The sequence below is a fragment of the Dryobates pubescens genome, chromosome 12 (assembly GCF_014839835.1).
Source record: "Dryobates pubescens isolate bDryPub1 chromosome 12, bDryPub1.pri, whole genome shotgun sequence".
Classification (NCBI taxonomy): domain Eukaryota; kingdom Metazoa; phylum Chordata; class Aves; order Piciformes; family Picidae; genus Dryobates; species Dryobates pubescens.
In genome coordinates, this window is record NC_071623.1 from 8715833 (window position 1) to 8736813 (window position 20981).

Here is a 20981-nt window from a genome sequence, read left to right on the forward strand (position 1 = left end):
ACACTGTGCTTTGTTAATTCTATCACAGTGTCCTTCAGAAGTAAATCAAATACTTTGGAAGTAAATTAAATTCAAGAGATTGATTGTTGTACATCTGCCTTTCTCAACCAAACTTGGATTCTTACAAAAACCAAAATTGTCGTGTTTGGTTGAGGCTGTTCTGTATAAAAACATGTTGACTGGCATTAATTATATTGCTGTTCTTAAATTCCCAATCACTTGAAGTCCTTATCAGTATTTCTGTTGTTCTCCCTCAGGGTAAGGTTACACTGATATGTACAAAGAGGACACAGTCTCAGGCTGCTCCAGGGGAGATTTAGGTTGGGTATTAGGAAGAAGTTCTATACAGAGAGAGTGATTGCCCATTGGAATGGGCTGCCCGGGGAGGTGGTGGAGTCATCATCATTGGAGGTGTTCAGGAGGAGACTTGATGGGGTGCTTGGTGCCATGGTTTAGTTGTTTAGGTGGGTTGGATTGGTTGAGGGGTTGGATGTGATGATCTCGGAGGTCTCTTCCAACCTGTAGTATTATTATTATTATTATTATTATTATTATTATTATTATTATTATTATTATTATTATTATTATTATTATTATTATTATTATTATTATTATTAATGGATAGTTCTGGATGGCTTGGATAACTGTTTTAAGGGTGCTGCTTTCCTGGTGAGGCTCCATCTGGAACATTGTGTCCAGTTTTGATCCCCTAGGTTCAAGAAGGGGAAACTTCCTGAAAGGGAACTGATTGAAAGAGTCCAGAACAGAGCTGCAAAGATACTGAAGGCAGTGGAATATCTCCCTGCTGAGGAAAGCCTGAGGGACCTGGGGCTCTTGAGCTTGAAAAAGAAGGGACTGCGGGGTGACCTCATTCAGGTTTATAAAGATGTGAAGGGCAGTGTCAGGAGGACATAGCCAGGCTCTGCTCAGTGATGTCTAACCATAAGACAAGGGGTAATGTGTAAGCTGGAGTAGAGGAGGTCCCATGTTAACATAAGGAAAAACTTTTTCCCTGTGAGGGTGCCAGAGCCCTGGAACAGCCTGCCCAGAGAGGTTGTGGAGTCTGCCTACATTCTTGTGTGACCTAGTCTAGGTGATCATGCTGTGGAAGCGGTGTTGGACTGGATGATCTTTGGAGGTCCCTTCCAACTCCTAACATTCTGTGATTCATGGGGCCCAGTCTTTTGAAGTATCTTCAGGTGATGGAAAGTCCAGCAAGTAATGGATCTTCTTAGCTTTAATAGGATGTGAAGTTCAAGCATTTGTTATATGAATATGCTGAATTTTGAAGCCCTATTAATTATTTTGTTTTAAATAGACAAGACACAAGATAGTTCTTCATCTTTATTGTTTCTAGACTGTTAACCATGCCTTTCTAAAATACAGGAAAAGGTAAAGCTTCTGGGGGTTTTATGTTGTAAACTATTTTGTTTTCATGACATTATTGACTCAGTTCTGTATTCTTAGTTATTATTTGTCTTAATTTTTCTCATTCGTGCTCTGCTTCAAGAAACTTTTGATACATGTCAGCAGCTGTCTGCTTTCAGTCTCAATTTCTTATACATCTGTTTTGTAAGTTAAAATTTGCTTATAATTTTCTTTACCTTAAGAAGAAAAAAAAAATACTTTCAAGTTGATTTGTACTGTTCTTTTACTCATATAAAATATAATCAGATCACAATACTGGTTGATAAGTACTCCCAGTCTTCTGCTCCAGTCATTTAATTTTTCTTTACCTGTCATAATGAAATCCAGAATTTGTTTCAGGTATATAATTTATCTTTTTTTTTCTTTTTTTTAAGTATTCTCTATAGATTGTAGAAAATACTAGTTCAAGAGACTTGGGACAACATGCATGCCTGCTACAAACTCACAGCAGCAACACAACAGCATCCTTTTTTTTTTTTTTTTCCTAGCAGACAGGAAATAACAAGTAACCTGTTCTGCTTTCAAGTGGCTGAAGTTGGAAAGCTCTCTTGGGCCATAGTAATTTCAGTATTGAGCTGTAGCTTTTAAGGCCTTGCAGGTCTCAGGAGCAGGTAACCTTTTTAAAAAGGACGGATAGTGTATGTGAAGGATCATACTTTACCTGCTGGTTTTATGGAGTTTGTTCTTCCTGAATGATCAGAGGGCTGGAGCACCTCTCCTATGAGGACAGACTGAAAGAGTTGGGGCTGTTCAGTCTGGAGAGAAGAAGGCTCCTTCAGGTCCATCTGATTACTTTAGTTGATGTCTAAACTATTTTAGGTTGAAGAACCCCTGGATGTCATCTGACTCAGCCATTCCACTAAAGGCAGGCCCAACCTTGATGTCAGATCTTGCAGATGTCACTCTGCAACCTTTCTAAGCAAGAGCACTGTGGGTACAGGCAGATACATTTTGTGCAGCCCTTCTTCCTTCTCTTTGATGCGGCCCTACTCGTCCTCACGCAACCACTTGCAGATGGTGGTGTGCACTCCTGTGACGAAGTGGTACTGGCTGGCTTCACATCAATCCACTTGGAATTTTTAAAAATTATTTGTTTCATGTAATTTGTTTCTGTCCATAAGAGTTGAAGTTGTATTTATACATGGGGACAGAGAGGAGGGAGCTGGCAGCATATCTGAGACCTTTCAGTTGGAGGCTCAGCAGGAACACAGCCAATCCATCACACTGACTTGATCCTTAGTATTTTCTTTACTGCTGCTACCATGGCTGCTATTACAAAGCAAAACCCTCCAGTTTCTGTTGTTGTCTCTGAACCCCTATTCTTCTAATTTATTCTTTTGACTAGCCTCAAGGCAGTTTTAAGTGAAACTTGCCATGTTTTGCATTGGTGCAAGTTCTGAAAACTTAAGTTTTAAAACATTGCCGCATTTCAGGTGTCGTGTTTGGCATTTTATATGCTAAATCTGTCTAAAGCCGAGTTCTAGCTGAAACTTTAAAATGAAATTAAATAGCACTTTTTCAGATTAAGGAAAATATGCTACTTCTACCTTAAATTAATCCACAACAGCTCTTTTAAGATGCTCTTGTTCATTTCTGGCTTCACTTGGGCGCTTGAGATCAGAGTGCCTCCTGTTCATGGCAAGTTGCAGATACACCCAATTTGTGAGCCCTTCAAAAACATAATTGTTGATAGAAAAGGCTATAAACTGTCTCAAAATTCTGCTAATGGTCTCTAGTCTGCATCTGGATAGTACGCCATGAATGGAAATTTTACCTCAAAAGATGTTTGTAGCCAATGTGAAGGTTGGTGATGGCACTAACTACCAGACATTGCTGAAGAAATTACTCTCCCCTAAAGAAGCTGTGCAGGCTGTAGCGGAAGGGAAAGAGTCTAAGTCAGGGCAGGGAGGAGACAGAGCAAGAGCTCCATTTTGAAAAAATAATAGCCATCTCTAAAGGAAAATGTGAGCACAGACCTTGGAGGGCTGCAGGAAAGAGCTGTGGGCTGGTGTTGAAAGTAGTTGGACAGCTGCAGTGAGACAAGCCAAGCCAAAACAAGGCTCTTTGAGACTTTTGACTTGTCTTGCTTGATGCTCAGTTTAATTAAATAGTGGCAGCAGGAAGAAAATTGAACCATTTACAGTGGCATTAAGTCAATATGTGTTTATTATCTCAGAAGAAAGTATGTTGCAGATATATTTTTGTTATTCCAAATCAAAGTGTTCTGAAGCCAGAAGCTGCAGTTGAAGTGAGCGTATCTTGGTATATGAACTTGACTAGTGAGGTCCTCCAAGCAACTGGATTTATGCACAGCAGTGCTCATCTAATGAAAAATGAATGGGAAAGGGGAAAATCTAATGTAATGTAAATTAGTTTAATTGAAGACCGCAGCACACAGTGTTAAAGTTGTCCAGGTTGCCTTGTTACGCACCTGAAATACAGGTGCTACGGCTCTGAGGAAGAGTGTGTATTTCATCCTTTCTTCCTCTTCTCTGTTGGCTGTCTGTAGTCATCCTGTGAAAATCCATTTGGATTTGCTAACTCTACAAACCTTTAAGAATTTATTGTCTTTGTATGGAGCAGGAGCTAGACATGATGTGAAAAAAAAACAACCCAAGCAAGTATGACTGCAAGAATTACATAGAGATGTGTAAAGAGGTGAAACTGGCACATGAGGCTGGAGCTGGACTTGGGTGGATGTAGAAGAAGCTAAAAGCAAAAGAAGCTCAGTTGAATGGAGTTGGCTGAATGAGAATATCCAGAGTATCTGTTGGGTTAGCACCTGGTTGGGTAGGTAGGCTTGAAAGAGCATGATGAGGCAGGCATGGATGAAGATCTCCTGTGAAAAGTTAGACAAGAAAAGCAAGCAATTATATTTGAGTGTGGTTGGTTTAATAATAAAAAATAAAGTATGAGAAAATTCCTAAGTCTTTGCCTGCCTCTGCTGTTGACAAATACTGAGCAAAATGTGTAGCTTGCAGAGAAGGTGGAAATTCACTGTTATTATGGGTTACTCAGTTTCTTTCAAGTAGCAAAAATCTGTGTATTCCTTTAAACCATATTTTGAAGAAGAATGGACAGGTAAAGAAAAATTTAATGGCTGGAGCAGAAGACTGGGAATACTTATTAACCAGTATCATGATCTGATTATATTTTATATGAGTAAAAGAACAGTTCAAATCAGCTTGGGGTGTATTAGAAGGGCTGTGGTTAGTAGGTTGAGAGAGGTTCTCCTTCCCCTCTATTCTGCCCTGGTGAGGCCACATCTAGAATATTGTGGCCAGTTCTGGGCCCCTCAGTTCAAGAAGGACCACAGGGAACTTCTTGAAAAAGTCAAGCACAGAGCCACGAAAATGATTAAGTGAGTGGAACATCTTCCTTATGAGGAGAGACTGAGGGATCTGGGGCTCTTAAGCTTGGGGAAGAGGAGTGACCTCGTTCATGTTTATAAATGTGTAAGGGTGAGTGCCAAGAGGATGAAGCCAGGCTCTGCTTGGTGATGCCCAATGACAGGACAAGGGGTAATGGGTGGAAGTTGAGGCAGAGGAAGTTCCATAGAAACATGAGGAAAAATATTTCCCCTGTGAGGGTGACAGAACACTAGAACAGTCTGCTCAGGGGGGTTGTGGATTCTCCCTCTCTGGAGATATTCCAAATCCACCTGGATGTGTGCCAGTGTGACCTGGTATAGGTGTTCCTGCTCTGCAAGGGAGGTTGGACTGGATGACCTTTCAAGGTCCCTTCCAATCCCTAACATTCTGTGATTATTGATTTTTTTAGAATACATATATATGTGTGCGTGTGTGTGTATGTATATACAATAGTCTACAATAGAAGAGGGATCCTGATACTGCAGCATTGGACATTTGAGCATTGAAAAAAATCTAGAGTGAATATTACTGGCTTAATTTTGATCCAGGTCATTTAGCTATGTTATCCCATTCTGTCTGGTTTTTTCCCACTACTTTGCAACCTCTATGTTGGACAGCACTCATTAGATGAGCAGCTACTCTGTTTGTTTCTCTCCCTTGCTTAGTGGGTGCCCTTTGCCTTACCAAGTGCACTTTCTGAAACTTTGCCTAGAATTACTTACTTTTCTCCTGGAGTTTGCTGTGGCACACTTCACTGTAGGTTCAAGTGGCTCTCAAAGAACACCTTTACAAGGGCTGTATAAAGCAAGGGGGCAAATTATTATTTTTATTTCTCAGAGGAATGAGACATAGGAGAATGAACATCAAACGTGTCCAGAAGTTTGAGTGCTCAATTTGTGAAACAAAGGACCTGATTTTTCAGAGTGTTTGGTATTGTGTAACTGCCCGAAGCGCAGCTTTCAGGTTAAGGTTGGATCTGCTGAAACTTCAGCAATGTAGACCTTCAAATTTCGCTGATTCCTCATTGTTACTTGTGAGTCCTTTCAATAAACTGGAAGTGACTTGTCCAGCAGCGCGGAGAATGTGTAGTAGAGGTAGTAGTGCATTTCAGCTCCCTGGGGCTAGATTTAGTAGCCTTTAGCACTTTTTCTTTCATTTTACTACACACTCTCCAGCATTCATGGTTTGTGGGGATGGTAGCAGTAATAGTGTTCCCTTTGCAAGCCTGCCTTCACCTAATGGCAATCCAGTCCTTTAATGAGAATCAAAATATAGATGTGGTCCTTTAACTGTAAACTGACACATGATTTGTATGTACAGGCAACTGCAATGAGGATTACACTGGCTTCTGATTGCATGCTTCTTGCAGGGTAATGTATTTTTCATATGCTCTCTATGGGAACATCCACTGCTAAAGGGTGCCATTGCATTTTGTAGGACCCATATGCATACATCTGATGACAGGATTTGGCCTGAACAGATCCACAACTTGTTTTTCTTAATGGCACCATGAAAATTAAGCTCTCAAACATTCATTCGGTGGCATAATAAATGTTTGAAGACAAAACTCATGCAGCAGTAATCTGTAGCAAATTGATTGTGAAGCCAGTTAGTAACCTGTATCAGACTGTTTCCATCAGTTTTATTCTTAGGCAAAATTATTCCTCTGTATTTGTAACATTTTCCTGAAATGATTTGTTTTAATGGAGTCTTGAAGTCTTAATAGAAGTCTATCCTGTCACAGTAAGTTCCTTCCAGTTACAAAGTCAAAAATTATTAATTTATTAAATGTATCATACTATTCATGAAGTGAATATTTAAGGCAGTAGGTGTGTTGTTAGAAACCACCCAGTCTGATTTTAAGAGAATTTTTTAAGCAGTTGCTTCCTCTCTGATTTTGGTTTTTAATCATGACTTGACTTAAGCTTTCATGTCTTAGAAATACTTCCAGTTGGAGAACTTGGGCACTGTATAGTTTCCTTAATTATCTGCTACACAACAGCTGTTAATATTATGTTTTGGTTTTTTTAATTACCAAAAATCTAATTTCATCTTTATGTCCACTATGGACACACCAAAAAAAAAGCCAAGGCAGATAACATGACTGTAGCTACCCTGTCTGCTTGGCACTGCCTTCCTCCTCCTCTCTCTCTCACTTTCAGTTTTCAGTGTAATGAAGAACAGGAGAACAATATTCTGTAATTAAGGTTTCCATTAAGTTGAAGAAAAGAGCAAATGGAGTTGTTTGTTCTCCTAGCTGAAAAAATTTGTCTGGGGTGGGGGGTTAGTGGTAGTAGTGTAGAAAGAGAGAGAGGTAGGTGGAGAGACTAAGTCAGGGCTGTTTGTTGAATATACTGTTAAGGACTGTTACCATCCTAATTAATCAAGTTAGAAATTACAGCTGTAGTCGGTTTCCCCCCAATTCTTGTTATCAATTTTCTTCTCTTTTGAGACAAAGCAAATATAAATTTTGTGTTCATTTGTCATTCGTTCTTTGACTTCAGCATCTCTGAAAATAACAATGTAGCACAAAAGACCAGTATTTACCTAGTTGTAATGTGGGTTGCCATGGTGTTTTGCAAATTATTGCAATTATGTTCACCATGCGAGTCGCCCTTGGTAACTGGCGAAAAAACTGATAATCCTGTTTTGAACAAAAGGTCAAATTGCTGAATAGAAAGTCTTGATTAACTAAAAGATGTACAAAGTGGAATTATTTCCTACCATTCAGAAATAGTTCTTGATCGGGTTTGGGGGAGGGGGTGAGTAAGTACATCTGATTACTGAAGTACAAAGCATTGAAAGGATGTTGTCTTGAGCCTTTCATGTAGTCTTAATGGTGGCTTTTTTGTCAAATTTACCCATTTGCGGCATTGAAAGAGGCAGCTGCATTTAAGCTTGAGAGATGGTGCTTTTTTCAAGAGTTCAGTGCATGGAAAGTTCTCAGCAGTATCTGCAGTTTACTATTAGACCTTCTGCTATTAAAACTGATGTGCTGCATTTGAGCCCATAGCTCTTGGTGCTTGTAAAACCCTCTCTGGCTGATGATCTAATAAAGTGCTCTTACCGGACAATCTCTGATCAGATACTTTAGAGGAAAATAAGGAAAAAAATAAAAAAACCCCAACACCACAGCTCTGAAAAGGATGGGGTTAGAAATACATGGCTGCACTGAAAAGTTTGCTTTTGTAATAACCACAATGGAAATATTAGTCAATAGAGCTGCTTTCAGTTCTTGAAGAACTTAGAGACCAACATATTGCTCCAGAAAGATACTTATTTTTTTTCTTCTATTCTTTTATTGACAAAAATAAAATTGAAGCTGAAAAGATTTGAAGTTCCTCAACAGTCACATAGAAATACAGAGAAGGAATTGAGCCTCTTCTCATCATCATATTCAAAAAGCTGTGATGGACTTCCTGCACTTTAATGCTATGAATTTCCTTTCCTATTTTTAACTTCTGGGACAGAGGGGAGGCAAGGAAAGAGGTGAAGAGGATTAAGGGGTTTTCTCTTTTTTTAATTATTCTACTTCTTGTTTTTAAACAGCTACCTGGAAATTAATTCTTAAAACTTTGGAGAGCCTGCATGAGAGCAGCATGAAAGCAAAGTAAACCTGAACGAGTTTGTGGGTTTACATTGTGCATCACTTAGCAACCCCCTGGCTCAGCCAGTTCTCTTGTCTGCCCCCAGTCCTGTTTACAGACCATTCAGATTGGTCTCCGAAACCATGAAAGATATTCAGTTTCATTAGTGCCATTCTCAAGGAGAAAATAATTAAAGTTAAATGAACAAATACTGCTTAGCGATGCTTTAAACTTCTCTGATTTAAGGTGACTGCATTGTCGAGACCGTTCTCTGTAGCATTACTTTTCACTCTCTTGAGCTCCTTTAAAACTTCCGCATCGATCTATGTGCATTACCCTTTTCTGAAGTTTGCAGAGCTGTATGAACTCCTCAGTATTTAGAGATGTTCAGAACCACGTGGCACAGAGAAAAATGTTTCACGTAATCTTTTTGTCTCTTTGCCAACTTGAAATGTACGCTTGAGTTGACAAACCTTACTGTCATTGTCATGTACACAAGGAAAATCTCTGTGTTACACCTAATGTCATATCCAACCTCCTGCAAGTCAAGTCTGTGACAGAGGCAAAAAATCCAAGAACTACACAAATGTTTTAGGAAAGAGGGAAGGGGTCAGAACTGGGGAAGCAGAAGTGAGGTAGGGAGTAGAGTGGTTTTTAGCTTTATAACTGAAGTAGAGGCGCAGATTTTAAGAAAGCTTGAGTTCCCCTTTGTATGTTGCTAGATTCTTTAACAAGCAATCCATGGATGGGCTGTATGAGCTCTTTGTGCTTTGTTGGCAGTTGGCAGACAAAGCAGAATGCTTTCTGAAGCAAGGTACTGTACTTAGTTGTGACCTATTATAGCCTGAGAATATGGCTTGCTTTGAGTTGTACAAATAGGGAGGATAGTTTGCAGAATGGATTTGAGTATCCTTCTAGAGGTTTTAGCTTTCCATACAGAGATTTAAAAAAAAAAAAAAAAAGCCATCTTTCACTGATTTTTCTAGTTTAACACAGCCTTTTCCCTACAACACCGAAGTGAGGGTAAATAACACACAAAAAACCTCTGGGTTCGGATAAAGAGATAAGATAAGAGTTTACTGAATAAATGAGATAATACTAACAAAACCAATGACAATTACTTTAGCCTATTTGCAGAAAAAGCACAGCAGAAAGCAGCAGCAAGCTGAAGCAAGTGAGCCAAAAGCCCAAGCCAGGAGCTATCCCCCATCCCTCCCTGTCCTGCTGCCATCTCAGCAGAAAAGCCAACACCCAAAAACCCCTGGAACCCAAAACCAGCAACCAGAACAAGAAGCCTCCCATGTTACAATCTGAACTTCAAGCCCCATAATACTTTGCTTCAGCCATCACTTCTGTTTTGAAGCTGGCATGAGGCAGGATGTGTTTGAATAGCAGCAGCAAATATTCAACTTAACCTGTGACATTGATCCTTTTCTCAATGTGGTTTACCATATGTTATCATTTTAAGTGTGCCTTCTCCCAGTTGCCTGCCTGGAATCCAGTTTAGCAGTTTTCAGATTGTCTTAAGTAAAATAAAATTGCTAGTAATTGCTGGTGCTGATGTTAGGCTATGAACACTTGGACCCTACTATTTAATGTTTCGGGGCATGCACTTTGGTGCCTAGAACTAGTAGATAAGAAGACCAAGGTACTGGCTTGGAGGTGAAGTGAGGCAGAATCTACTTGCTAATTTAGTTTATAATGTACAACTGTTAAAGCTGGAATTTGTCCACTTGTTGGGGCTACAACATGGGTTTGAATGAAGGCCACTGTTTGCATCGAACCCATCATAAGGGCTTTGAGTGCTCTATTATCTTTTCAGCCGGCTGATGACAGACCCTGGGTTTTGCACAAATGATATCAATAAGTTTCAAGTAACTTGTATGAAATGACATGTGACTGTACATTTAAGGATGTCTTTTTTTTTTTAAATCAATTTTTAATAACATGTAAAACTCCTGCATTGACCTACAAGATATTTTTCACTTCTATCTTGTTTGACAATTTTGTTTAAAGCATTTTTTTTTTCATATTGGCTTGAGCATTTGGGTTCTTGTTGAATGAATAGGGTGCATTTCTTGCTGCTTCTCTTATCTTCTGCTCTGATACTGTTATTTTTTTTAACCCCTTGATACTTTTAACCAGTCAAACTGATATGACAGATACTGCTGAGAGAAATATCTTGCAGGGATGAATGAAGTTTTCCTTCAGTCGTGGGTGGTTTCTTCCAAATTTTTTTGTCAGTTCTGGATCAGAAAGCAATTCAAGTTCTATTATTTTGGAGTATCCAAATCACAAACAGACAAAACCAAAAACCAGCAACTACCAAAATAAACCAAACAAAAACCACAACAAAACAAACAGAAAACCAAAGCAGACAAACAAAAGCATTCCTGAAAATCTACAAACTTTACTTTTTAGTAGTCTAAAAGTAGGCATATGATAGTTTGTGTCTGACTTCACATCATGAGCAATGCACTACTGATAGGACCTCAAGTGAGCTGTGAGAGTACTGAAAGAACTCCTAAAATGGGGCAGGATTTTTATTGTATGTTAAATCCTCTCAGGATTATGTCTATTTTCCATACTACTGAAAGGGAACTAGGTTTGGAACTTTTTTTTTTTTGGGTCTTCTGGATTACAGCAGTCAGATAGGAATGACCACCTCTTTCTGTGGCTGGCTGGAATCCACAGCAGTGTTTCTGTTGTTCTAGTATCATTGGCTTTTTCAAGACAGAAAAAAAGTCTTCTTCAGAGATTTTCAGATAATATTTATTTCCTGTCTCGTGCCTTCTTAAAGGCAGAAGGTTAGTGTACCTACATTGCACTCAACTGCAGTTTGTCCAGTTGCTTTGGACCTTCACAATCTGGTCCTTTGTGGGTGTAGTTCCCATTGACTCCATTTGTCAGTTTAGTCTGGCAACTTTCTGCTGGGGAATTGGGACAACAGATAGAAGTGTCTGTAAGAACAGGAGCTTTTGGCAGGTATTATTTTGGAAAGGCTCTGTCAAGGTCTAGGGCTGGGCCAGCCACTAAACACGTGACAGATGCTCTCTGTTAAGTCCTCTCTCTTCTCAGAGGGGAAGGGAAGGCAAACAAAAGAGAGAGACTTGCAGGTTGGAAAAAGAAAACAAAACAAACCAAAATCAGCTTTAATGTGAATAATAACAGTACTGTGAAATACCTACAAATATATACAAACCCAGTATTGAACCCTTACCTTGATGGCAATCATATCACCATCACCACTGATGCTGTGACAGGCACTGGGGAAGTCTCAGACCAGACTCAGCAGTAGATGGGAACTGGATTCAATGCATGAATTGGGATCGAAGGTAAAGTGGACAGAGCCTTCCTCAGAAGCTGACTGAAGCAGAGGGCTTAATGCTTGTGATGTCAGCTATGTACTGAACATGACATCAATGGAAGGGAATCCCTTGTTGGTCAGTTTAGGGTCACCTGTCCTGCCTGCTCTTCCCCACAGGTGCTGCCTTTTACTTTCTGCATCCCCAGTGTGGTACGCAAGGTTTAGCAGTGATCTTGGCCACCACAGCATTTGTATAACTCCAAACATTGAGCATAATCACTGCTAGAAACAATCACTGTCTGCAAAAACACACTATGAACTTCAGAAAGTGCAGTTACTTAGAAGAGGCTGAGCTGAGAAGTGAAATCACTGAACAGAATTAGTTCTGTTCCAACTCCAGCCGAGGCAGTATCCTTCTCTTTTACCAGCAGTAGTGTCTCATTAGGTGGTAAAGTGATCATTTGCCTTCTTCTAGGAAGTTGTTGACTATCAATTTGATAACATACTTTAGTGTGATTCTCTGATAATAATACTGGATATATAACCAACCATCTCCAAGATATGTACTGCTTTCAAGTAGTGCACTTTCAAAAGCAATTCATTTCTCCTTGTTACTATTCTTTCATTTAAGAGACAGTTCTGTATTTTTCCTGGAAGATCACGTGTATCTATTAATCAGCCTGGATAATGGTAAATTCAAGAGGAGCAGAAAGAACCATCCAGGAAAGGAATTTCCTTTCTTTATAAGAGCTTGAGTTCGTCCCACAGCTGAATTCCCTCTGAAAATGGGGAAGTGCTTCAAAAAGAAAATAGAAATCATATCTTCAACTTCAGTGGAAGTAAGGCAGCATGAAATGGAGTGTGAAATGCCGTGGTCCCTGTTTACTTTTTCCCTAAACTGGATGGTCAGGTAGCATCAGACTCTGAAAAATAGTCATACTGGGAAATACAACCTATTTTTTCTGGATGAGGAACTAGCTACACTATTTATTGCGTAGAAAAAGAAATGCGAATGTGAAGTCAGTGGCCACATGTGAGTTGATAAAATAGTTCTTTATCTTGGATCCAAATAGTCATATACCATACTGGATCTGCCATCTCTTCACACACTGTAGTTAGCTTTATGTATAAATTTCAGCAACAAATTTCAGTCACTGTGACTATAAATAGTTACTGTTTTCATTACTCTTTGGAATTTAAAGCCAAATGTGCACACCACCTAACAAAGTAGCAGAGAACAGGAAATAATCAATCCCTGGGTAAGGGATTTAAGCTGTAGGATACATTTATAAAGGAATCAATGCAAATCTAAGGTACTTCACCATTCTGGGCATATGCCGGAATATCTTTACTTTCAGCTAGAACAAGCTTGGCAGCATGTTTAACATGGTACCCTTTGCATTTAAAAGACAAAAGCTCTAGTCAGCCAGCATCAATAATAGATGCTTGACCTAGCTCCTTTTATAGAACAACTGCCTTGAAGAGTGTCTGAAAATATCAAAGGAATTTATTATTGGGAGATGATTAAATGTAACAGTTAGGGCAGCAGTATAAAGCTTTAAAACAAAACATCTTCAGAGATCATCTTTGTTTTATCTGCTTAAATTTGAGGATAAATATGTTAGGTAACTTGAAAAGATTTTTGACTTGGTTTCGGTTACACCTGGCAATTCAAAAGAATTGGCACAGACTTCACTTGGAAATTCTTTTCCGTTTTGAAATTCTGGGATGAAATTTGGATCTATATTGGGTTTTTTTCTCTAGGAAGGGATCTCTTCAATCTGGCATTAGGGCTTCTGACAGTATAATTTGATCTCTTTGTGTTAACATATTGTGTGTGGAGGGAGATTTTCAGTCATTTCTTGCTAAAATTTTGATGAAGTGGAAAGGAAGGTTGGAATGACTACTATCGATCAATAACAATGTTTATCCATTGAGATCTAAATATGTCTGAACCTATTCAGCACTGGTTAGGCCACACTTTTGAGTACTGTGTCCAGTTCTGGGCCCCTCAGTTTAAGAAAGATGTTGAGTTGCTGGAACGTGCCCGCAGAAGGGCAACAAAGCTGGTGAGAGGTTTGGAGAACAAGCTCTGTGAGGAGCGGCTGAGGGAGCTGGGGGTGTTTAGCCTGGAGAGGAAGAGGCTCAGGGGAGACCTTATTGTCATCTCCAGCTACCTGAAGGGAAGTTGTAGCCAGGTGGGAGTTGGTCTCTTCTCCCAGGCAACCAGTGAGGGAACAAGAGGACACAGTCTTAAGCTGCACCAGGGGAGATTTAGGCTGGAAGCTAGGAAGAAATCCTTCACAGAAAGAGTAATTTGCCATTGGAATGGGCTGCCCAGGGAGGTGATGGAGTCAGTATCACTGGAAGTGTTTAAAATAAGACTGGATGAGGCACTTAGTGCCGTGGTTTAGTTGATTAGATGTTATTGGGTGATAGGTTGAACTTGATGATCTCGAAAGTCTTTTCCAACCTTGTTAATTCTATACTCTGTACTTCTTGAAAAGGCCTTGCAGGTCCCCTAGATAAGATCCTTGACATAAGATCCTTCCCATGGTCTCACATTGTTGTGTGGTTTGCTTGTGGAAGATGAAGGCTTGCAAGATGCTGAAAAAGTTGCTGACTCACAATTCTACATCACTGATTGCTTCTAACTCCGTTACTCTGGTATTTTAGGGTTGGCTTGCATGATTCTTGTCAATAAAGTGTGCCTGATCATTCCTTATCAAGGAAATCATCATTGACAGGAAGAATATCAGAATACATAAGATGCTCCATCCATGAAGCTGCAGGCCTACCTTCTATTTCCAGAGCTAACTTCTGGCAGTAGTTTTTTATAGAGATTTTTTTTTTAAAGTCTGTTTCCTCAGACAAGTTGGTGCTTGCGTGGTTTTGTAAAGGCTTCTTCTCTGATAGCGGTCGTTTTCACAGATTCACAAATTGCTTGGCTTTGGAAGGGACCCTCAAAGGTCATATCATCCAATCCTCCTACACTCAGCAGAGACACCTCAGACTAGATCAGGCTGCCCAGGACCACAGCAAGTGTGATCTTTAATATCTCCAGGTATGGGGCCTCAACCACATCACTTGGCAACCTGTTCTAGTGTGTGGAGGAGGAAGGAAGCCTGATGGCTCATTTTTCCTTCTATCAAGCTCTTCTGTGACAGGATATTTAGATTGGATGCTAAGAACAAGTTCTTTACCGTGAGGATGGTGGAACACTGGAACAGGTTGCCCAGAAAGGTGGTTGAGGCCCCATCCGTGGAGATACTCAAGGTGAGGCTTGACAGAGCTCTGGACAACCTGAGCTAGTGGAGAATGTCCCTGCTGATTGCAAGGGGGTTGGACTAGATGACCTTTAGAGGTCGCTTCCAACCTGGGTGATTCTGTGATTAGTAACTCACAATGATGACTGAATAAGGTACTTTTCATTGTGCTGTCTCTCACATTCAGCCTTCCAAAAGCTGGTTAGCTGAACAGCAAGCAGCATATGCTGGCTGACCAGGAAAGCATGTCCAGGTTGTGTTCCTACACATCTCTTCTGGCAAGTGTGAGAATTTAAGGTGATAATTTGAGCTCTGCAGTGAGGAAGCTGTGGATTTGGATCCACTGTGCTTGATGTCAGCCATCTGGAGATTGACATCATCCACCAAGATTCCATTTTCAAAAATCGTAGAATCGTAGAAGGGTTTGGGTTGGAGGGGACCTCCAGAGGTCATCTAGTCCAACTGCCTTGCAGTCAGCAGGGACATCCTCCACTAGATCAGTATGCTCACAGCTTTGTCCAGCCTGATCTTGAAGATCTCCAGGTATGGGGCCCCAACTACCTCCCTGGGCAACCTGTTCAAGTGTTCACTACTGTCATGGTGCAGAACTTGTTCCTAACATCCAATATAAATCTGCTCCTCTCTAATTTCAAACCATTGCCCCTCATCCTATCACTGCAGGCCTTTGGAAACAGTCCTTCTGCAGCCTTTTTGTAGGCCCCCTTTAGGTACTGGAAGGCTGCTCTGAGGTCTCCCAGGAGTCTTCTCTTTTCCAGTCTGAACAACCCCAGATCCCTCAGCCTGTCCTTGTAGGAGAGGTGTGCCAGCCCTGCAATTATCTTCACATCTTCACAAGTCCTCTGATTTCTTCAGTAGAGAGTAAGTTTGGAGAGATGCAAGCACTAATTATGTTTTAACTTCAACTCTAAGGTGACTAATAGTAACTTCTCAATAATTTTTAATGCTTGCAGCTTGCTTTTTTTACTACATTTTTTTTATTCTGTGTGAACTTTTAAAGCAGTGTAGTCCTTCAGCATCAGGACTATGTGAAGGCAGAAAGAGATAGAGAACTGAAGTGTCATAGAGAAGCACATCCAGTCTTCTGTAGCAACCAAGCTATATTGTAAAATGTAATTTAGAAAAACATATTAAGATAAAGCTCAATAGATGTTGTTGACTTCTGTCTTCCATTTGAAAGGCTGTTCCAAACCCACTTGCCTCTGTATTTTCTGGGTAATGGTTCTAATGCTGTTGATCACTATGATGGGAGAGGCTAATTTTCAAGAACAGACTTACAAAGAAAGAAAATTACTTTTGACCTGCAAATTTCTCCCCAGTAGCTACAGTTTGTGTACATAGTACTCATTAGAGATTTTCTTTTATATTGTGCATTTACTTAAGGGGTAATGTTTCATATATTTTTTGTATTCTGAAATAAACTAGGCATTCTGTAGAATCATAGAATGGCTCAGGTTAGAAGGGACTTCCCCACCATGGGCAGGGACACCCCTCAACTAGACGCAGCTGCTCAAGGCCTATCCAACCTGGCTTTAATCACCCCCAGGGAGGAGGCATCCACAACCTCCCAGGGAAGCCTATTCCAGAGTCTCACCACCCTTGTACTGAAGGACTTCTTCCTAGGATCCAGTCTAACCCTCCTCTCCCTCCACTTCAAACCATTCCCTTTTGTCATGTCGCTAGACACCCTTGTGGTAACCAGTCCTTCTCCAGCCTTCCTGTAGGATACCATTTGGCAATGGTAGTTTCTGGTTTTTTTCCATTCTCTATCAATTTGTATGTCACTTCTCAGAGTGTTGCAGATACCAAGGAGAACAAAACTGAAGGTTTCCTATTATGATTTTGTTTGTTCTATTGCAAATTAATTTGCAGACTTGGTGATAGCTGCTGGGAGATGAAGGATAGGTTTTGTTTGGTCAGTGAAGATTATAGGCATGGATCAAATAAGGGTTAACAATAATGCACTTGAACAAATTGAATCAGAACATAATGCATGTATTGAATTTGATTGCAACATGCATGTCCATGGAAAAGTTTTTTGTTGAAAACAAATCAAGGCTGTGGCTTAATTATGAAAGCAAAACAAGAGACAGAAAGAGTTACATGTTTGTGATCCTGCTTTTTTTCAGAGAGAGCTCCCTTCACACAGTTATCTACATGTTTAATTTCCATGCACAATAGCAACAGTTATTGTTGTCATTTGTTAAGAGAGGTTAACAGATAGCAAGTGCAAACAAAAGCAAATAAGGCCTGAATAGAGAGGTGACAAAGAAGAATAGGCCTCTTTAACGTTAATTATAAGTGGTAGGAAGTCTATACAAATGACATTAACTGTTTTCTCTATGAGCTGAAGGAACATTCCGTTCGTATCCAGGTAGCACATCTGGGCTTTTTATTGTAGGCGGTACCTTAGATCTCCATTTTTTAAGTAGTTCATTGAGTAGCAGTAGCATATTGCTCAGTGAAAGTTTTGTGTTGTGATCATTATTTTTTAGTAATTGAAAATAAGTTTAATGGTAAGCTGTGGAATTTGAATGCTTAATTTTATCCTAAGCAATCACTGTGTCTAGTAGGGGGCCTCAACACAGGAGGGACATGGACCTGATGGAGTGGGTCCAGAGGCGGACCACAAAGATGATCAGGAAGTTGGAACACCTCTTCTGTGAGGACAGGCTGAGGGAGCTGGGGTTGTTCAGCCTGGAGAAGAGAGGCTCTGGAGAGACCCGAGAGCAGCCTTCCTATACCTGAAGGGGGCGTACAAGAAGGCTGCAGAGAGAGTGTTTACAAACACCTGCAGTGATAGGATGAGGGGCAATGATTTAAAACCAGAGGAGAGGAGATCTAGATTGGATGTTAGGAACAAGTCCTTTACTATGAGGGTGGTGGAACACTGGAACAGGTTGTCCAGGGACATAGTTGAGGCTCCATCCCTGGAAGTCCTCAATGTTAGGCTCAAGAGGGCTCTGAGAATCTGATCTAGTGGAGGATGTCCCAGCTCACTGCAGGGAGGTTGGACTAGATGACCTTTGGAGATCCCTTCCAACCCAAACCATTCTATGATTCTGTTGATTTAGTTTAAGCAGGGTGTTTCAGTCTTTTTTCACCTGTATATTCTGACCAGCAAAGTTCCTAGCGTTTTCTTCAACAGTGACTGAAACAATTGCATGAAGAAACTTGCTTCAAATGTCACCATTTAGTGGTAGTTTGGGGTGGATCATCTATGCATTCCCCTGTAAGACATTAGAAGCAATACCTTGCAAGTTGCGTAGTCTTTTGTTTCTTAACTTTTAGCTAAGAATCACAACAAGCAGCAGAAAACACAGGTACAGTGTCTTAGCAGAAAACTGTTTTATCATGAATTACTTTCATGGTTGTCTGTATTTGAGTATTATGCTCAGCTGAAGCTGGGATGCTGCTTCCATTCCTGGCTTTGTTTTTTCAGTTGCACTTGGCACTCCCTAACTAAATACCTTACTCTCTGACAGTTCCCATGCTTTGTTTTTCTAGCATAATAAATTGTTTTAAAGTTCAAATGTAGTAATTTAATATGTTTTGAGTCATGAGTGTTCTCTTTGTGCACACAGAATCTTTTCATAGTTACAGCTGAAACAATTATGCTCTTGAACAGGAGGGTTTTGGAATGAGTGAGGACACCCTCCATGCCTCCCCCTGCCTGGCTGTGTATTTTAAGGCCCTGTTTGTGTCAGACTGCTACCAGATGTTTCATAGGAAGATGCCACGTAATAAGTAAATACAGAATAAAGAGCTTTCCACACAGAGCATAGCTTTTGTCTCAAGGAATTAACTTAATGGAAGATCTGTGACAATTCATTACCCCTTCCAGAAATGTTTTTGTATTTTGGTGTTTTTTTTCCACAAATAGCTCCAATGATATTCTCACAGTACTCATGTAAGTGAGTGCCTGGAGATCTCAGTGCTATCCTTGAGCAGCTATTTTTGGTAGAAGGTTATCCTATGTCTATTAAAAAATGCAAGACAACAGATTAACATGTTCCCCTTTTAGAAATAAATGTTAGGGTCACTTGGAAAAACCAAAGCTAAGGACTAGCTTTTTCACTTGAGCTGACTACAGAAGACACAGGTCAGAATCACACTGAGTGAGGTCCCTAAATTAGGACTTTTCATGGTGCAGCATCTGTTGCTGAAGTAGCTTAGTCATGAAGCATCTATCTTCCTAATGTCACCTGTAAAACATTGGTCATAACTAATTTGCATGTGACATAGAGAGTGGGACTTAGACTGCGAGGGCAACAGAATATTTAGGAATTCTTGGGATTGTCTCACCACTGTATTAAATGCGTGGTGGTTTACATTGTTAATCTGTGTACCAATAAAACATATAGTGATCACACCTCTGATGTCAGGTGTACTTCTGTTTTATTAAGAGAATTGAGAGCAGGCTTTGCCTTATCCCAAAATCTATTAGGAGCATTTCTGGTTGGAGATTCTTTTTATTTCTTCCATTTATTATAAATTAATCATAAGAGTGACTGGCTAGCACAGACTAGGTATCAGGCTTGCAGGTAACAAAAGTTAGGTGAAATGAATCCTAACTACGTATTTTAACAAACTCTCAGTTTCTGCATTATGGGCTCGAGCACATGTTTTATGTACCTTGCTGTTGGCATGAAGTTCCCCACAGAATTTTTCTGCTGCGCCCACATGGGTGTAAAAGCTCCCCTCTGCAAGAAAAGCAGGAAGTGTTTTGGTGAGCTTGGCACAGAGTAGGATAATGTTGAGGATGGAGAAATGGTGAGAGATCTGTGGGATAAATGAAGTTCTTTGAAAAAGATCTAAAGCTTCATCTTAAAAACAAGCAAACAAAACAACTAACCAAAAACTGAGTCAGACTTCTAGCACTTTTGAATAGATTGTAGAAGAAATTTTGAAATTGAAGAAATGGATAAAACTGAAAGAATACAATGTTCAGGTTCCCTGATCCTTTAGAGAGCAAGCTGCAAAACCAAACCAAATCTCTGCATACTCCCGAAAATAATTTCTCTGTAAGTCCAAGTTTGTCTAGCATCCTAAATACAATATGCAATACTGGTTTAATCTCCTTCCCCATTTGTCCCATTCCCCCCTACCCCCTCATTTCAAAAAGGACCAAGAAGAGATTCATAGAAGGGCAACAAAGACGTGGAGTAGTTTCCACGCAAGGAACAACTAAGTAAATTGTGGCTGTGGTTTGGAAGAGTATTGATTGCAGACTGGCTTGGAAAAGGTGAATGTGGAATGATTATTCATAGTCTCTCCTGACAAAACTAGAAGATGTTAAAGTAAAATGTACGTGTGTGTGTGTAGCATTCTTTTTCATGTAGTCTGTAGTTGTTCTGCAGGATGTCGTAGATGCTAGAAGTTTACATTGGTTTGAAAACCACTTGATTGGAATGTGTGTAGTAATGCATCCATCACCACTGAATAGAGACAGTGATTCAGGAGGCCCTTGAGCCATTTCCAAAAGTTGGGAAGATCTCCTGTGAAACTTCTATTGTGTGCTTTCTCTTATATTCCTTAGGTTTCTTTATGTGGGGACAATCTGGTTTGTTTCATGTCTCTGGGATGGTTAATTGTCTGGCCTACATAGAATCATAGAATTGTTAGGGTTGGAAGGGACCTCAAGGATCATCTAGTTCCAACCCCGCTGCCATGGCCAGGGACCCCTCCCACTAGATCAGGTTGCTCAGAGCCACATCCAGCCACATACATAGTTGTATAAAATAATTCTGTTCCATGTTAGCATGATCTGAAGAAGAGCAGAGGTTTTGGTATACTCCAATGTGCAGAATGTGGGATTTTGAAGCAAGAGCTCTCCACCACCACTGACTGTGTTCCCTTAAACAAGGACCTTCACCTCTTTATATGTATTATTATGCAGCTTCACGGAAGATGTTAAAGTGGGGATTTTTTGTTCTATCCATGTCTGTGAGTCATTGTTTAGGTGTGGTAAATAGAAGCTTTAACTTGAGCTTATGGTAAAAAT

At 40.1% G+C, this 20981-nt stretch overlaps 1 protein-coding gene across 1 annotated transcript in view; it reads left to right on the forward strand.

Moving 5' to 3' along the window:
• POLA1 (DNA polymerase alpha 1, catalytic subunit) overlaps positions 1-20981 on the forward strand; it is a 230972-nt gene that overhangs the window by 135710 nt on the left and 74281 nt on the right. The window lies entirely within an intron of this gene.